General features: G+C 40.3%; 1 long non-coding RNA gene and 1 pseudogene across 1 annotated transcript in view; one reads left to right on the top strand and one right to left on the bottom strand.

The window, feature by feature from the left end:
• The first annotated feature begins 351 nt into the window (after positions 1-351).
• Positions 352-19,561, top strand: part of LOC138049206 (uncharacterized) — a 26,611-nt gene continuing 7,401 nt past the window's right edge. Inside the window, exons 1-2 of the long non-coding RNA XR_011132313.1 lie at positions 352-428; positions 1,252-1,479. This is a non-coding gene — a long non-coding RNA (uncharacterized lncRNA). The remainder of the gene's footprint in view (positions 429-1,251; positions 1,480-19,561) is intronic.
• Positions 14,421-16,885, bottom strand: LOC138050076 (uncharacterized; annotated as a pseudogene).

Below are 19,561 nucleotides of genomic sequence, written 5' to 3' on the forward strand. Positions count from 1 at the left end.
CTCCAAACTGCTATATTTATTTAAATTATCAGTAACAATTTACTACATTTGGTTTTTCTTAATTACCATGATAATTAGCCCTCTTTCATTGTAGTGCACTGTCCACTTCCTCCCTCCGATCGGTCATTGTTTTTAGCTTTTTCATTATGTCGTATCGACAACTTTTCCGTTACGAATTCTCTTTTTTTTTAAGTCTTTTGCTACGAGAGACATTTCTTTGGCACTCCAACCGAATAAATCTTTCGAGGCATTTGGATTTAAAAAATCGGAAAAATAATTTACATCAAAGCGTGACTCACGCGTGACAAAATTATTATCGCGTGATGCGCAGAACATATGCGCAGTAACGATAAATGGACCCACGCCATGAAATGAAATGCAACATGTGTTTTCGAGGACGAGGGACATCTGTCTAGCGTTTGCTCCAGGTAAGAGATCTAATCTTATTTCATGTTCATGTTGAATTATTGCATTGGCTGAGGACTTAGTAGTTACTTGCCGCTCCGTCAAGGAAACGGCATACAAGGCGTTAGCAATACTGTTCGACTGTGTGGGACCCAGTTTTTAATAAGTTAAGTTGAGATGGTTCAAAGCACGTTCGTTCCTAAATCGCTTCGACCGCATAGATAGTGCAACCGAAATGCTTTCGGTCTTAAAATGTTAACCTCAAGAAAGCAGGCGAACTATAGCTTGGCTGTGTAAAAGGGGAAACCGGCTAATCAGCTGGTGCTCAACTCAGCTGGTACTCAACTCGCTCGGATTTAAAGAACACGCTTTGATATACACAAGCGGTTAGTATAAGTATACCTTTTATGAATTACGGTCGTTTCGCCTACCGTCTTTTCGCCTACGTCCAATATGTCAGTTCGCCTACGTCTTAAACTCCGTAGACAGTTGATTAACCTACTCAAAGTGCGCTGTCGGAGTCAGTCGATTTCATTCGTCTTTGGTGTTCAAACAACAAATGTTATCCGTCGCTTTTGAGTTAACTTGTCTTCATACGCGTAAAATCAAACCTACGATGACATAAAATTATGAATTACGGTCGTTTACGTGAAAATCGCCGCTTTTGAGTTGCGTTGACTTCGTAAGCGTATAAACAAGTTATAATTATGCAAATACAGTAGAATCTCCGCCCCTTAAACAACATTATTAAGGGGTGAAGTTGTTTCAAAAGAAGCAAAATCAGTGCATTTGTTGGTGGTCGGCACGGCACGCGTATATAATGACTTATCATAAATTGTTGTCCAGAATTCCAAAGAAACATCATTATCAAGGTGTGAATTAGCAACTTGACACGTTAGCTCAGTGCCGAGCGGGATCTGGAATAGGAAGACAGGACAAAGGAATTGAAAGAGGAAAGCTGGGACGAAAAGGAACAAACACGGTGTGAGCAAAAAGAGTAAAGAAAAGAGGGTGGGGGAAAAAAGAGAGGGAGGGAGCAAGAGAGAGAGAACAGGATCCACTTTTAATCATCCCGTAAGTATAGATTAGCCATGTATAGATACGTATTGTTCTTCAAAACAATAGTGTGAATGCATAATTAATTTGTCCTGCATGCATAATGAGGTAGGGACCTGTGCGGAAATCATTCCGTACTTTCTTCTCTGGATCCGCTTTAACTTGTTGTCTGATATAAGCTTGATGGTGATAAATGTTAGGCGGTCTTCACGATGAAGGAGTTCAATTAACAGGTAAAACTCTAATCTGCATTTGCCACCGGCTCAGCAGTTCAGAACGTTGTGCCACCCCTCTGGCTTCCCATTCTCTTCTCATCAACCAAAGAAATCTTACCCGAACAACCGGGCCGTAGATGAAACGAAACATATGACTTGAGGATGTATGTATACGTCCTTGGTTGCTGAGTCATGTGTGCAAGGACGTATATATGTTCTTGGCACTCAAAGGGTTCATGTAAGAGCAGGGTTGTCATTAAGTTTTGAAGCAGGTGCAACACTCAAGATTTCACCTGTAACAGGTATGTAAATGCATGGCCAAAAGGCCATGTTAAGGAAGGCAGAAAGGGCCTGAGTCCTTAGGGGGTTTTGGGGGCCTGCTCCCCAAGAAAATTCTTAAAATTAGACCCTCGGTAAATCATTTTCCAGCACTCCGAGCTGCAAATTGTGTATTTTCTCAATCAAAAAGTGATGAACATAAAACAGGGCAAAAAGATTAACTTCACAATGAATAACTTAGATATTTACTAACAATGTGGAAGTGGTCATGCATCACATAACCATGAAAAATGGTTAGTGGAATCCCATTTATATCAAGTACGGTGCATTGATAATGATTTTGTTGCTGAAAATGGTGTCGGAATCCAACAACTATTGATTGGGGGTGTTCTCCAAAGGTTGTTTACAGAAAATATGTGGACAAGGCAGCAATTATATTTTCTTTAGAAGGTAAATGTACATTGTATTATATAAATTTCAATTTGGTTTTCCCTATGAACATTAATTCAGCAGCAACCATCACCCATAACATTGACTGGGCTCAGCCATAACAGGTGTTACAGGTTATGGCCCCTAATGACAGCCCTGCATAAAATCTCTCCCTCCCTCAATAAAATATGGTACCCACAAATGACACCTATGGGTACAATTAAAAGGAACCAAACTTAAAGATCTTATAGCATTATTGCCATGTGCAAATTAATTTTGAATTCTCAGGGTTGGAAAGTAAAAATTTGTAACACTTTCCATCTGCGTGAGTGAGCTTCAAATCGCACTCGCCCAGATCGGTTTTCTTTGCCCAGTCTCCTTCATTAAAAAAGTGGCCCCTTCCCTCTCCCATGAATACATGTAATAAAATATACAACCATTTATGTTTGATGCCCTGGGCATCTTCTCTGGGTAGAGTTTTGCCCTGTCACACTGGGTTTCTAGGACACATGGGGTGCACTTTTCTTGTGATAAATTGTTTTTTTTATATAGATTGTGCACAAATCAATAAATTTACTTGAGGTTAGAACGTTCTGCCTTTCTAATGCTTTTCTGTTCTCAGCACACCATATACCTTTTTTGCGATTTTGCAACCATGGACGCCAACTTGCCACTTTGGTGAAAGTTTCTTGTCTGTGTTTTTGCGTATTCCAGAGGAGTGGTATACTTAACACTAACAGTATTCTTATCACTAGTTACTTTTGATACAGACAGACATTTTGACACCCAAGCGGAAGTCATTTTTGTCTGTGTACGAACCAAGTTTGTTGGATATTTCTGAGTTGTTAGCTACTGCTTGTGGACAGTGTACTTATTTAAAAGCAGACAGTGAAAAGTTATGGTTAGTTTGAATAATATATTCTACATGAAATGCATGCTCGCCAAACCAGGCGAGTGATCCTTCATTAGTACTTGCCAACAGAGTTCTGAAAATCACCTGGGCGAGCGGGTAAATGTTGATTTCTAACACTGAATTCTCTACGTCAAACAAAATTGCAGATGATAAATACAACTAACAATTAAATTATAATATCAAGATATTTTCCTGAATGAAGAAAAAGCATAGTCTTGTTGTTTGAATAAAATATTGAAATATTTATTACAGTGAATAAGTAACAGTGTTTAAATGTAATAATCTTAAGTTTGATAGAAAGTTAGCCCATATGACAACAATGAGACAACAATGCAACAAACAGCAACTGTAACATTTGAAATCCAAGAAATTACCTTTAAAGAATGAAATCTCACCTCATTAGATTGCTAAAAATTGCTCAGTTAAGTGAGCTGATTTGTCTGCAATCATTTTTAGATTTGGGCTTGTAAGAATCATGGCTCTGAACTTATCAACTGGAATTTCAGAAAAGATTTTTCAGTGCCAGCAACTTTTAAAAACTTTGAGTAGTATTGTTAAATTGATTGAGGTTGACCAGTTTCTCTTTTCTGGTCTTGATGACCAAGTGTGAAACAATCTTTCATTTTGATGTCATTGGAAGAAGAGGGAAGTTACACTGTTGACATGTTATTGTCTATTGGTCTGGTTTTAAATCAATTCAGTGATTGAAAATAAGGCAAGAGGCTGTGCTCTTGATTTGGAGTACGGTACAGTTCATTGACCTTCGACAATGTGTTCTTGAATACATGTAAGTGTGACACAGAGATACCTACCTTGATGATATCATCAATATTTTAATGATGGTTGTAGATTCATTGGTGTTAATGAACTTGATGTGATCAAATATTTGTACTGTCAAGTTCTTTAAGTGATAGTTCTCACCAGTACAGTATGTGCTTGGTTGATACAGCCTTCCCAGTGTACAACTTTAATGATCTTTGTCTCATCGCTTACAGCTGTATGTGACAGTTTCTCTTATACATGTATGCTGATTTTTCTTTCTTCATGACAACCTGTTTATTTTGTTGCTTCTTCAAGCTCTTCACCTTGATGTCCACAGTTTCATACATGTCTTTTGAAATGCATCCTGCACAGAGCACAAGTGATTGCCTAATGGTTTATTGTTAGGGAAATCTGACAGTGTAATTTTAGCAGTTTTTGCAATAGTTTATTCTTGGAAATCTGCACCATGGTATCTTTTGTTTTCTTTGGCTTTGTCTCCAACAATCTTGACTGGTGATTTGTTTGTGGAAGCTGGCTACAAATGTACATGTAGTCTCAATTTATGTGTGTATAGCTGACAGCTCTTAATGACTCGCCATTGGCTGTTTGGATGGCACAGTCCAAAAAGTTGCAGAGTTGTTTTTGGTGCTTTTGCTGCAGCTAAGTGAATGGATATACATGTACATGTATCCTAAAAATCAATGCATTTTAACATTGTCTGGTGGATAGCTATTTCAACTGCTCAGTCAAAGGTAGTCTCCAGGTTACATGGCACAGTCTTCCCTCACCAAAGCTCAGTGAGGAGATATGGGACATTTATGGCACAAGTGTGGGAACGATATGGGTTGAAGGATGGTGATTGTATGAATAATTTATGACATGGTCCCATAGCATTATTATAACTTCAATTTCTTACATTGGTATTCGACAGTTCTAACCTAATTCTATGGGCTTGCTACATATTTCATAAAAATCTATACCATTCCTATAGTGTGAGATTGGTATGGTCTTCTAGGTTTGCCATAGCATTAGTATGCTGGGCTGCTGGCAATCATGCATGCTTATGCAGCATGCACATGAATCAATAGAATTCCCACAGTATGGGAAAGGTATGGTCCCATACCATTGCCATTACCATCATTATGTGTACAGCTTGGATGATACAAAAAAAATACAACAATCTATATATACAACAACAAAAAAAACGAAATTTTTTTCATTTCTTTCTTTCTCTATTTTGAATTTGAAAGGAAATACAGTGGAACCCCGCTCTATGGACACCCATATTTATCGGACAGTTTCATTGTTGCGACGAAAATATCATATATTTTCTCCAAATTTACCCTCTTAATATAGATACTGGTTATGTCACACTGTCTATTTTCATTGTCACAATCATGTGCCAATCGTAGACATTGTACCCTGTTCAAGTAATGACAGATTTCTATGGGTTAGTAAGATGTTTTACTAATAAAACAGAAGCAAAATAGCATGCCATGTTTGATTTTGATCAGTTTGTCCTTGTTGTTTGTCCGGTGTTTGACCCTTGTACTATAGTGCCTTAATCAAGTTTTCTGCCTCCTATTACAGTTTCACTTCCTTGCTTTTTCCTACAGTCGTTGCTCATAACCTTCTTCCTCTTTGACGGCCTTGTTGTGTACAGTTAAAGTTGAGAAATTAAACAACATACGTTTTCTAGACGAAATGTCAGCTTTAATCATTAAAACGTGTGTGGGACATTTTTCTGAGAGCCCGCTTAATACTTACACCTGGATAATACGGACAAGATGGCATGTCCCCTTGGTGCTCGTATTAACCTGGTTCCACTGTATTCGTTAACAATTTGCCACACAATAAAAAAGGGATAATTTCATTGCATTGGAATAATTTACAGCTGTATGTACAAGTATTATGAGAGAAAATTAATTGTAAAAATATGAGGACGATTTGCACAATGTGCATTTTTAGAGAAGTATAATGTAAAATGTTCACTGCGATCTATCTGCACAAAGTTTGGGGGTCTCCTGGCCTCCATGCATTTCATGTTACAGTAGTTTCTTGGTTATAAGGCGCAGCTTTTTTTTTCAAAGAAATTGCTTGTTGGCCCCAGATGTGATGTAAACTCAAGGTGCATCTTATAGGCAAGTATCTTCTTGCAACAAAACTCTCGCAGGGATGGTTCTTCAGTCTTTTGTCGCCATCTTGTCGTCCATCATGCTGTTCCAGTCGTCCCTTTACAGCAATCCCAAGTGAGTCATGATTCTTGGGGCTTTCTTTTGTGGACGAAAGGTTGGTTGTAGATGAGAGGAATATGTTTTGTAGGTAGGGGAGTATTGGAGAATTATACAATGCGCATGGGGTATTTGTAAGGAAAAGCTGATGAGATTTGGTAACGATCTTAATGGATTTTGAAGTTTGATGTGTGGTTGCCAGGTTTTGACGGATATTGAAACCTAACAATCTTGTGTTTTCTACTCTATTTAGTCTACTGTTATTGCTGGTGATAGAGTGACAACAAAAATTGATTGTCTTTCTCAGAGAGTGAAATAAAATAAATTTTGTCTTATCAGGGTGCAAGGTTAGTTTGGCTATCTTTGAACTAAGTGGCCAATAGGGAAAGTTCATAGTTCATGATTTTAATTAGCTCCGAGATGTTCTTGTGCTGAAAGAAAACATCGATGTCATCTGCAAAAGATATAAATGAGAGGTAATTTAAACTTGTAAATAAGTCATCACCGTATAAAAGAGCAAATAGTAGACCAAGTAAGGAAGAGAGCTTCTGTGACATAGTATGGCTGTGTAAGCACATGCCAAAAAGATAAGCCTCATTTGTGTTTAAGTGTCCTGATTACAAGAAGTTAACCTGGCTTGAGCCTGTGATCCAGTCAAAAGCCAGTACCTGGTGAGCAGTTTACTTAAAAAAAAAAACAAAAAAAACAAAACAGCTGACCTCAATGCTCTATTAAACTCATCAACAATAGATAACCTTGGGGAATGGTGCCTAGAAAGAATGGTGGAGCCACGAACACTCTGAACGCGTAGGGGTATCCATGACAGCCCTGTGAGCGGCAACCACGAGGCACCGTCACACTGAACAAGCAGTGGAAACACAAATACTTACCCTGTACTTACCATGGGAAGAGGAGGGGGGGGGGGGGGGTTGGGCCGGGAGAAAGGCTCTAGGAAAACAGCCCAGCAGCGAAAAACACATGGAATGACTTGACATCTGACACTGAGCGGTAAACTACATAAGGCCCCTGCACTAAACCCCCCGGCCACCCCACACACCAACTCTGTGAGATACTGCTGGCCATCATAGCCCCAGGCCCATGCTTGGCAACCATGCTGATTATCTGGTCGAGCTTAATATAGTGCATAGAGAAATCGTCAGGATTAATACCATCGTTCACGCTTGAGCCCCGAGGGATGACAAATCCACGATGAGGCGCCATTTGCCCGGTTGACCTTTTTTGGGGATTACTCTGAAACTGCTTATTTGTAAATTGGGCAAGGGGGGAGAAGGGAATGGGCCTGCGACCCTACATCATGAAACCTCGTTGGCCAGATAATCGTCAATCACCGTCGAGTTCTGGAAGGCTGACGGTTTATTCTTTTTGGCTACCTGTAATCTGCGAGTGGGGCGAAATCCCAAACGAAAACCATGCTGGAGGCCGTCGAGAACATAAGAGCTGCTGAGCAACATTCAATGGGGAAACCACCGACACAGGATGAAAAACGGGATACCCTAAAAGGGAAAAAGCAAGGAAACAACATTTTGGAATGGTATGCTAGCACTGAGATTTTAATATTCACCAACGCACAAAACCGACGCAGGTCAAACAAGTTTAATGCTCTACCAAAAATACAGAACAAAACAAAGGCATACAACTACCACGAAGCATAAACTGGGAATGCTTAGGAACAAAAACGCAAGCCGATGTCCCTGTATAATGAAATCTATGCGCGAGGCAGATACCTGAAAACCTACTGAAGTGCCTCACGAAGGGCGCCCTAAAGTCACATAAATTGAACCTAAAAAATTAACGCGAGGTTAACACAGTCACTGGCAACTAGGCAAACGGGCTAAACAAAACAGAAAGGAAAGGGAAATTAAAAAAAAGGTAAAACAAACAAAAACACACAAAAAAAAGCAAGACATGGTAACAACTACATTGCCAGCAGGGCACAGCCAGCTTTAAGTCAAATACGTCGAGCCTTGGTACGTGAAGACGACCCAGAGACGCTTGGGGAACAATCACGACGTTTGGAATCTTCACGGCGGCCCTTGTCTGGCTTGGTCAAACATGCTCTCGCACGGTGAGCGCTCGAACAGAAAGTGCACCGATGTGCATAACGGCACGATGCGAACGGAGCCGTGCAACGCCCCCTATTCCACGACTTGTAAACAACGGCGGCCAACGACGATCCTGGGGGCTCGAGAGACTCGTGAGATTGGGCCAGAGAAGAGCTGCGAACTGACAAACCAGCCGTGTGAAAATTAAACAATTCCGCATTCACGAGGGACCAATCTGTAAGGCGCGTAGCGGCAGCGTGTTTGCGGAAGGATCGATCGTAATCGAGCCACACTCCCCAGAAAAATGGCGGTAAGTACGCAAGATCAAAAGCTGGTACTGCATCAAATCCTTCCAGCGGTGAGGAAAATGGTTAACCAAAATGAGAGAGAAAATGGCAAAAGCCTCCATCCACGACGCAATGTCTTCGATGCACCGGCGTTGTTTCGTCAATTGAGAAGTCAACACAAGCTGGTCATCCAATAACAGTTGCGGTTCTGGATCTTTCTGTACCAAGTTGACCGCCAACGGATCACTCAAGTCGATGAATTTGCCTGCTACAATCTGGGCGACGATCTTAGCCGGAACAGGCGAGAAACCGGGACCAACAACGAACGCTTAGTCCAGCAGCGGCGAAGGAAGCACGGCAGAACGATCAGCGATATCGCGAATGGCACCATTTTGCAAATTGGATATGTGTACTGTGCTAGAAACGGACGGCGACATCGAGGGAGTCTAAAACGTCGACACAAAAGAAGGCACAATTACAGACATAGACTGAAGTGGCCTACCTTGATGCGACAGTCCTCCTCCAGCGGCCAGAAAACTGTTGGCTGAGCTGCACAGCGAGGGAGTACCGCTCTGAAGAACACCTCCTGAACACCCGCCCGCCTGCACAATGGACAAAACGGGAGGATTTGCCAAGGCCGGAAACCACTGAGGCGCTGGGCGAAGCGGTGGTGAGCGATGACGCCTGATTGTTGGCTCGTTCAGCAGCCAAAGCAGCTTGCACCGTGCGGGCAATAAAAGAAGCCATCGCCGACGAGATTCCAGCATCTGAATTGGACGCCTCAGGGGCTTGCAGATCGCCAGTTTCCACCGCGGGACGAATATCAATATCGCTGGGCGTGCAAAACAGCAAAACAGGAGCCGTCTGTAAACTGTTGTTCGTATTTCTCGTGGCCGGCATCATAAAGTTAAACCGAAGCGTCCGAAGGCAAAGAAAAGCTCTAGGAAAACAGCCCAGCAGTGAAAAACATGTGGAATGACTTGACATCCGACACTGAGTGGTAAACTACATAACGCCCCTGCACTAAACCCCCCAGCCACCCCACACACCAACTCTGTGAGATACTGCTGGCCAGCAATATTGTTTCGCGTTTAACTTAGCCTAAATTACATTTAGCCACATTAAACTAGAGCCCACAATATGGTCGCATGATACTGGTCAGCAGATACCTTGTTTTGACAGGTGTCAATTGACCATAACATGGATTTCCCATATCAAAGATGCATGCTGTAAACAGCTGCCATGTTGAGCATGTTGATTATTATTATTATTATTAATTTTTTTATTAGGATAATTATTAGGATAATTATTAAATTATTGGGCAACTTTGTTGTGCGTATGCACCCACGAGCAATACCGTTGGCCATGACTACCATGAGAAAAGCAACTTGTGTGTTCCTATGAGTATGGTGCTTCAGGGCTGCTGGATCTCCGCTATAAGTTAGAATAATAACATGCCAACAAATGCTTGGACAAGAAGGCTGTTCAATAGCTGGTGGCCACCTCCACTCTTTTGCTTTTGCTTGTATCCAGCAGTTACAACACAGTTCACTCGGTGACCCATTTGAAGATGACCCAATGTTGTCTACAGGGGTTGAGTCCATTTTGTTCTATGAAATTTTTCAACTGCTTTCAACTTAGAGATGCAGTGCTTCACTCCTGAGTGTATAGACGAGTTACCAAAAGAAACAACTGCACTGTTGCTTATGCACATGGAGGGCAAACAAGATATGGGCAAATATTGGTCTTTTTGTCAAATGTGTTGATTCAGTTGTGACCTGTGGAGCTGTCCTTGCTGAGATACCAAAAAGCATCATTGCCAATACCATGCTTTGCTGGGCTGTCCAGTCGATCACATTTTTCCCATTTCCAAACTTAAGTACCGGTATGACATTTTTTATACCATCTGTCTCAAACAGATTGTAGGTGTATGTATTTATATGAACTCTACTGAAATTGATGTGGGTCAGGCAGCACATTTACCAAACTATTTTTAAAGAGGCTAAAGAGGTTTTCAACATCATATGGCTATGAACCTAAAGCCCTGGGCCATGTAGTTGAAAGGGGATCATGCAAAAAAGGCTCAACTGTAAATAAACAAGAATTTCTAGGTGTGTAAAATACATTGCGTTTAAAAACAGAGGTTCAATAAAAATAATACCAAAGTGTTAAGAATTCCCATTAGGTTGCAACTTTCTTGGAAAATGGCTGCTACTACAATAGCTTGCTATTATCAGGCATGATTCATACTGTGTCATATGCCTCATTCAATGAGGGTGATACACAAAGGAATGGTGGTTTTGGGACACAGAAAGTTTGGCAGCGGGTGTCTGACTTTGGCAAAGTAAGCAGTTGGTCCATAAGTGAAAATCACTACAAAGAAGTCATGGGAAAGTTGTGACAAAGAAATGCCTTAAACCTTTGAGTATGTATTTAATTGAAGATTGCTAATATATATTATTATCAGTCATGATCCATACTGTGTCATATGCTTCAGCTTTCTATCATTGAGTGAGGGTGATACACAAAGGGATGAGGCTCTTCACTTCTTCTTAGAGATCTATAGCAACGTGCCCTGCAATGGAAATCTTCCAACTGCTGACATATCCCTCCCAAAAGAACTTATAGCTTTTCTCTCCAGCATTCTTTTTTCTGCCTTGCTCGAGCTATGAAGACCATTTTGTTGGGCTACATTTTGGAAAATTCCGCAAGGATTTTGACCATGTCTGTTCTTTGTTGAATAAACAACTACACAGTACCACAACGCACATGATTCACACAACTAGTGCAAGTGGCTTCCATTTTGCAAAGCAATTTAAATGGAACCTCGTTTTCACACAATGTAAACACCCAATTCAATGTCACGTGTGTCTTAGCCAAATTTGTCTATCGCATATTCTTTGCCCCACAGAGTTTCATGGATTATTCCTTGTGCAGCAGGTATGGAAATTCTATGGACCATTGAACTGTACACAAGCCATATCATTTCCATATATGCATGACATAAAAGTGCGTAAACTTTGTGTTTTACTGCTATGGAATAGCTGTGGTTACTACATGCCCATACATTGTAGGTTAACCATACAGTGCTTGGCATGTATTTTTCTTTCTATGCAATCTTTCCATATAATTTCTGAAGACTCCATATCAATTCCACTTCCCTTTCCAGCCTTCCCCATACAGTTCCCAGATATGGGTCAGATATGGCCCAGCCTTTGCCATATCATTCCCACACCTTTTCCTTGGTAAGGGTTAGCATGATGGAGGCTGCACTCCATGCAATTTACTTTAAATCGATATTTTATCATGAACCACTAACGTTTCCTTAGAGGTATTCCAAGTTCTTTCTCCATCTGTTTCTTTGATTTTGTTCAGCTACAAAGTTCTTTCATCTAGTGATGTCAACAATAATGCTTCTCATCCATAATGGTGGCAAATTACCCGACATGACATTGCTACATTTTGTGACATTTTGAAGAATGGAGTGGAGATCACCTGTAAACATCACACAGTATATGTGTACATTATTTGCTAACTGACTATTGTTTTTGTTTACTGGAGTTTCAACCGTTTGTTTAGACACTCTTTGGCAAAGAGGGCAAGAGAGAAGGAGAAAGGAAAAAAATCAATGAAGAGCAGTGTATTGATGTGTTTTAGTTAATACAAACAGAGACATACCTGGAAGAAGATTGCTCCATGTCGTTGTAATAGGGAAATTAGAATAAAAACATAAATAAGGGGCATTAACCCATTGACTCCTACGAGTGGGACTTCATAGTAGATTTTACTCAAGGCTGTTTAACGCCAGACGATTTTACTTGTCAATTGGTTAACATCCAATCCATTTAAACTATACAAGAAATATAGACCACATTGTGATTAAATATGTCCAAGAATTCATTAAACAAGACTTTACTTTTTCTTAGTTAATAAGCAATGCATATATATGTGTGAGGCATCCTTTGGGTAGTAATAACTGTTGGGTTTTATTGTTCTTTCTTTAAATTTCAGAATGTTTTTTTGTATGGTTTCCTTCTCTTAACCTGATCTCAGCAACGTTTTTGCTCTCCCTATGACTCATTACATGTATTTCATGACTCATTACATGTATTTCATGTAATTCATCTTTTAGTGCCCTTGCCATAAGTTAGGCAGAAAAAAATTGGTCCTTAAGTATTTGAATGGATAACCATCCATAACTGGCTGGAGTTGAAATAAGTCAGCAATGGCAATAATACCAACCCTACCAAATGGCAGTGAATGACCTTTGATATCCTTTAATCTATTTTTGATTAGTGTATTAAACATTGTATTGCCCAACATAAATATCTCAACTGTAAATACTGTTGCAAGCACCAAAAGACATGCAGGCTATACTTAACAACCTTCATTTTATTTCTCCAGTAAACTGAGTTGATTGGTCTGTGCCGAACACACGCGAAACACTTCTTTGAGGCTAGCCTAATCTATTGAGTTACAGTATTGGTTTACAACATCTTGAAGCAATTAGCTCTGATCACGGAATGAATACAAACATTACTGTAAAACACTAGCCTATTGTAAAAATACATCAATGGGCTACACAAAACAAAATGTAACTTTCGCAATACACTCTCCTATTTGACACCCAAGGGATCAGATACTTGTCATGCAAAAAAGAGAGACCAGTAATGATTGGACAAAAAAAGGTTCCATCATAATTCAAGCATTCAGTTCAAGCTTCATTCTCCTCATCAGCGATTTCACAAACTTGCAGTTCAGCTGCAACTTGCAGCATCACGCCTTGGTCAGAAAGTATCTGCTTGTGGGTTTAATGTGGCTCCTGGAATTCGGGGATCTGCTCTTCTGTTGCAAGACAATTCAAGAGGGTATAATTACTGAATGACTCATTCAAGGCGTCTTCACTGCTGTCACAATTCCATCTAGTCCCAGTATGCTTTCCTCCACAATTTCAAGTCTGCACTTGTTCCTACCTTTACTCTCATCCCTGATTATCACGACATCTCCCCTTTACTTTGCCTTGAGGTTGCTTGTGATCAGTAGCATGGTACACATGTACAATCATGTAACACGCCAAGAAAATCAGAAATAATCTCAAGGGCTTTAAAAACCATTTGAAAGACTTTGTTTGTGGAAAGTATAAAGGTTTATTGCAAAATTACATCATTTCAGCACATTTTGATTAATTACGGAATATTTCTTTAATACCCAAGGTGTATTATGCTCCGCTCATTTTATTTGTTACCAGTAGTTAAAAGCAAAAGAGAGCAGACAATCAAGACTTTCACAGGTACTAATTATTCAAGGTCAATGTTATTGATATAATTATGGTAAAAGCTACAGAGAGGCAATTATATCTTTAGTTGTTCAGTGATAGAGTCCTCATTCATTGATAAGACTTCGTCGTGGAGGATTTTGGCAATTGATTCATCACCACACATCTCGGTCAAAGTAGTTTTCACTACAGTGCTGAGTTTTTTACTACCAGACCATACAGGCACTTGACAGGAGCTACGATGTAGGCAGACCCAAGTGTGAAATTGCGGTGTTGTGTGCATCTACTGCTTGGCAGAGCTTCAACTTCTTTCATCCAACGATTGTAGTGTCCTTTATCTGTGTTATCTTTGCTCTTACGGTGTCCCACTGATTGTGTTTGATCATTAGCACAGTAGACATACAAAATTATTGTGTAACATGCATCAAAAGTGCAAAATTTCTCCAAAGTCATGATAACACTTTAATTTGCACAGTAAAACACACTAAGGGCACTTTCTCCTAAGTTATTTAAAGACCCTGAGTGTTGGTCTGGCCGGAGTCGAACTCACGACCTCCTGCATGGCAGCCCGGTGTTCAACCAACTGAGCCACCGGTGCGCGGTACTGATAATCATCAGTGACGTCTTCTCTCAGTTCAAAAGGGCCTTCACTGGTAACTTTCAGCAGGTAATAATCATAGGAATCATCTTCATCTGCTGCAATGGCAATGATGCTGTCTTTGCCAACTAGATCAGCCACATGAAGGTGGACAGGCTCAACCATGCGAGTTTCACTTTGGGCTCGTGTTGTAGCAGCAGATGCCTCCCTCTGTAACATGATCTCCTGCAAGCCATCAACCAGTTCCTTGTTCTGTCAGTCATCAACGTTGTCAAAGAGACACAGTAACAGGATCGCTTCCTCACTAGGACCTTGCATTGCTCTGGGGTGGTAAATACAGAGTGCAATTTATGGATGCCCTTAACAGTTTCAAACTTGCGTCCTTCGCGATTACTTAAAATTGCATCAGGACCCTGAGATGGAACATAGAAAAAAATTCTTCTATTCAGGCTGACTGATTTAGAGCGAGAAGGAAATGACTGTGCAGCTTTAGAGAAATGACTTGTTAGATGGTCACACAGGTCTTTGGCATTGGTTACGCTTGCTGTTCCACGTACTACTGCAAGACTGGCCTGTTGCGTTACATGGGATCCAGCAGCAGCTTGCTTGCCTTTCGCATGGGATGATTCAAAGACGTTTCTTTGAATTGTGAACCCAAAGTTTGCAAGTGAACATGACAAATCCCCAATGCAGTGCTTTGATTTGTACTGTGCTGCACAAGTATCTGTAAACTCGTGCAGTTTGGTGATGTTCAGCTGCATATCTGTGAGATATTTTCCCACTAGCAACTGGGCGTGGTGCACAAAATCATAGTCCTGTACTGGATCATCACTGATCACAAAAATGTGTTTCTTTATGATGATGGGCTCCTGAGCAGTGCTTTCTTTTCCATCATATTCAGATGTGTGTCGAAGCAGGACAGTGATGTGAAGACTTGCCTTGTTCACATCAAAATACTGGGATTGGATTTCATTTTGTCCTTTGCAAGAGTAGCTCTCTGAGTAGTCGTGAATGCAGACAGCATGTCCAAGAGGTAGGGTTTCTAGTTGTTCATCAAGCTGCTTTCTCTGCCAGATAGCCATGAACTGGTGGTAGGGTAGTCCTCCAGCAGCTGAATGAAATACTGGAAAAGTTCCTTGGGACATGTTTTAATTCAATTGATTTTTTCGAAACTTGACACACTCACTGAATACAATCCATGCTTCTTTGTGTTTGCGGCATAAACAAGACCTTTTGTCCCGCTCCTTTAACAAAATATGGTCTTAGGCCCTCAAATTTTCTTTGAGAAATTTTAACATCAGGGTTGGCTGCACGAAAATTAAAGTTCTGCTCCAGCACGTGTTTGGTATTTTCTATGTACTGTTTTGGGCCAGTTCGTTTCTTGATGATATCCTTCTTGTCTCCTGTTGGTCTACTAGCTTCAAAAGTCCAATACAGGCAGACAGAGTTTTTCACTTCCTCAGAAAGTGAATCCACTCTGGGCTTCCTCTTCATCAGTAGCTAACTTGGTTCTTCTCCCTTAAGGACCTCAAACCTGCGCTTTATTCCTCGACTAACAGAACGTCTATCTTAAGAAACAAGCTTTGAAGCAGTTGAAGTTAGCCTCTTTTCTTTCACTGTTTCACCAAACGCAAGTGATTTGATTGGAATGCAGCGTGGCCTTCATTTTTCTTGTTACGCTTCAAATGTTTGATACCACTGGTTAGGTCTGATGTGATGGCTCTGAAAGCTTCCATTTCCTTTTCTTCTTCTGGTGATTTTACCAGGCCTTTTTTGTCCAGTGACTTTGTTGTTTGTGGACTTTGGACAAGCTTTTCTACAACTTCTACTCTTTTACTTGATGTTGCCGGAAGCGCTTTTCTTGTTTTGTCAACCGCTCGCTTTTTGGCCATCCAACTTTTGAACACGGCCATATCCAGAGTTTCAACCGGAAGTGTTTCTTCTGTTTCAATAATCATTTCAGCAGCCTTTTTCTTACCCCGGTATTTCTTTGACCTTTCTCTGTCTTGGGCTTTCTTTTTTTCTTCTTTCTCCACTTTGTTTTGTTGTAATTTGCGAACTCTAGCTGTGCTTTTTTCCATTCCCACCTTCTGTAATTTTCCACAATTGTGCACGTGTATTCAAAGCCACGGCTTTTTTACCTTTTTGTTGCTTTCTTTATTAGCTTCTTTCTGTTTTTTTCATAGTGGGCTTTGTTGATAGCCTCCTTTTTTTTCTTTTGTACTTTTCTCCATCTTCTCATTGATTCTACTTTATTCTCATGCTCCATTGAAAACCATCTGGCCTAGTGAACGTGACCCAACCCCAAGGGACATTTGCATTTAAAACACGTGTTTTTCTGGACGTCTTCACGGCTATTTTCGGAGTTACGTAACAAAAAGAAATTGGCATGTTGTTTTGCTGTCTTTCGCGCGAGAAAATCCTACATGTAATTGGAAACTCATGAAGAAGGGTTTCACAAGGCTTGAGATTTAGAAAAACTCCTCTTGCGAGCTACTTACTTTACTTTCAAATGTGGCAGCAATCTGAAGGTTTTGGATCCATTGCGGGCATTTGGGAAGACTTTGACTTTCTTTTATACTTTTAATGGTGCATCAAACCATGGAGCGTTTCACAAGGCTTGAGATTCAGACTTTTTCTTACCGCGTTGGAGCAAATGGCCCTAGATTGTTCATATTTTCAGGAAAGAGTTCCTAGAAAGTGAGAATGCCATCTGCGGTGGTATTTTTATTGATCACCTCATTTTTGTAACCCTTCTGGGAACCTTAATTTTAAGTTGAGAGCAGTATCCTGACGCCCTAATTACGAGGTACTTTTTTGGAATTTTAACCATACAGATTCTAGTTTTAGAAAAGTCAAGTTATTAGGTTGAAAGTATGGTTGGTGTTTGTAAATTTAAGGTTTTTCCAAACAATACTGGGCGTTTTGGTCTAGATATATTTTTTCTCGAACAACATTTCATCTGTGTAAATGTTACGTGTGGCGGCCATATTTTTAATCAATTTTGTCAAACAAAAATTTCACCAAAGATAAGAGTGCAGTGAATATTCATGAAACTTTGCATATTTATTGACAAACATGTTTACCTTTATTTGTGTGAAATCTTACAAATATACGGCTTGTAATGAAGATATTTGGGAAGGAGTTTGTCACTCTCATTGTACACATGTATTGTGTTACTGATCGTTTATGTTGTGTCTACGTGTTGTCTGCATTATATTGGTAGCTGTACTCGCTCGGCTTTGGAGTTGTGACAAATGTCATGTCGTTGATGTCAATTTTTTTGGCCGTGGTGTATGCAATATTCTGCAGTTTCACTGTGTCCTGGTTTCCAAACTTTCTTTTAAGACCTTACTCTTTCGTGTTGAATACAGGAGGGCTTCACAATGTTCAGTTGTGGATGTTTGCAGTGTCACAGACTTGCAGTCGAGTGTGCAAGATTTGTTCTTCCTGATCAGGGACAAATCTGGAACATATCCTGTGACGGTTATAGATTTTCTCTTGAGGGCAATTTGCCTGGGCTGTAGGCCATCGTCTTGAATACCCTGATACCCATTATAAAACTTCGGTCAAAAGTGAAGCAGATATGAAAAGTGAAAGTCAAAAGTGAAGCATACATTTGATGTAATGGAAACAAGTTGAGTTTTAACATGACCAAAAAGGGTTATAACATAAAGACAATGAAACAGTTAACCCTTGGTTTGATGAAAGCATCTTGACGCTGTTTACAAGTAATAAACTGAAGGCACACATACACAAGTCCATTTTCTGTCTTGTGTTTTTTTGGCTGTAATGAAAACGGTTTCGCTGTTCCGATCGTTAAATGACTATTAACCTTCCCTATCTCATGTACTGAAAATTGTTGAACTTCAGTACATGAAATAACGTTGGGGTTTCATCTGCTGACCAAACAGACTCATTGTTGCCGGGTGATAAGAAAGGTCAATGATTATGACGTGAAAAATAAATAAACTAAAAAAAGAGATCACCTATATGTCCAAGTCATGTACCTCTTAATTTATCCCGGGAAATATCAAAACTCTGCTCAGGCAAAGCGTGTAACCTCTCCACTGGGGATGGAAGTCATATGACTTGGAAACATATATATATTTTGCTGTTTGTGTTTTTTCATTGAAAAGTGAATGTTACGTGTAGTGGTGGCATTTGTTGGGTGACTGGGTTAGATTGTGCTTAAATTAGTTTAATTTATGTTCAGGTTTGTGATGGGGGCTTTGAAGACAAATGTACTGGGGAATTTATCTTATTCTTTACTCTCTTCCGAGGTTGCTTGCAGTCTTTCTTGAAATGCTCCTCTCTGCCACAGTTGAAACAGCATTGCGGTGTTGATGGTTTATGCATTGGTGGTGGTCGTAAGGGTCTTTGGTAGGGATGTGTTCTCGTTGGAGGTAGTGTATATGGTTTGCGTGCATCTGAATCGATGGGTAAACATGATCTGGAATGTGAGTGGCATGATCTTAAGGGAGATGGTCATTTTGCGTGTTCTTTGCCATTTGCGTTCATTTGAAATGTTCACGGAAAGGTTCATGAAGTCTCCATTAACCCCCTCAACCTCTTGGGCTTCTCTCTTGTTCCTGGTTTGTTTCTTTCTTCCTGCCATGATCTTTTGGTGGGAGCTGGAGAGGCAGAGCGACAGTCAGTGGGAGCTGTTCCATATTTTCATCATGACCTCTCTCATGGCAATTGAGATTAATCCCTCACTTACGTCTGGCATGGTAGTTGGATATGATTCGCTGAAGACGTTCTCGCCGCATGTGAGAAGATGATCTTAGCTTTTCCCCCCTAGCATTATTGGAGTCGTAATTTCGATATTCATCTCCAAATGTTAAGGTAAATGATGTGGTTTATAATATTGACATGGTTAGTACATTTTGCTGTTTGTGAACGTAATTATAGTTTAATTTCTCAAATAATAGCTCTCGACAACAAGGGAACATCCACTTGTTTTTTTTTCTTTTGTGGTTAGGGGTTCTCATATACATTTGTTGGCTGATCGTTATCAGAGTTTGTCCCTCCATTTTCGTTGATGT

The sequence above is a fragment of the Montipora capricornis genome, chromosome 5 (assembly GCF_036669925.1).
Source record: "Montipora capricornis isolate CH-2021 chromosome 5, ASM3666992v2, whole genome shotgun sequence".
Taxonomy (NCBI): Eukaryota; Metazoa; Cnidaria; class Anthozoa; order Scleractinia; family Acroporidae; genus Montipora; species Montipora capricornis.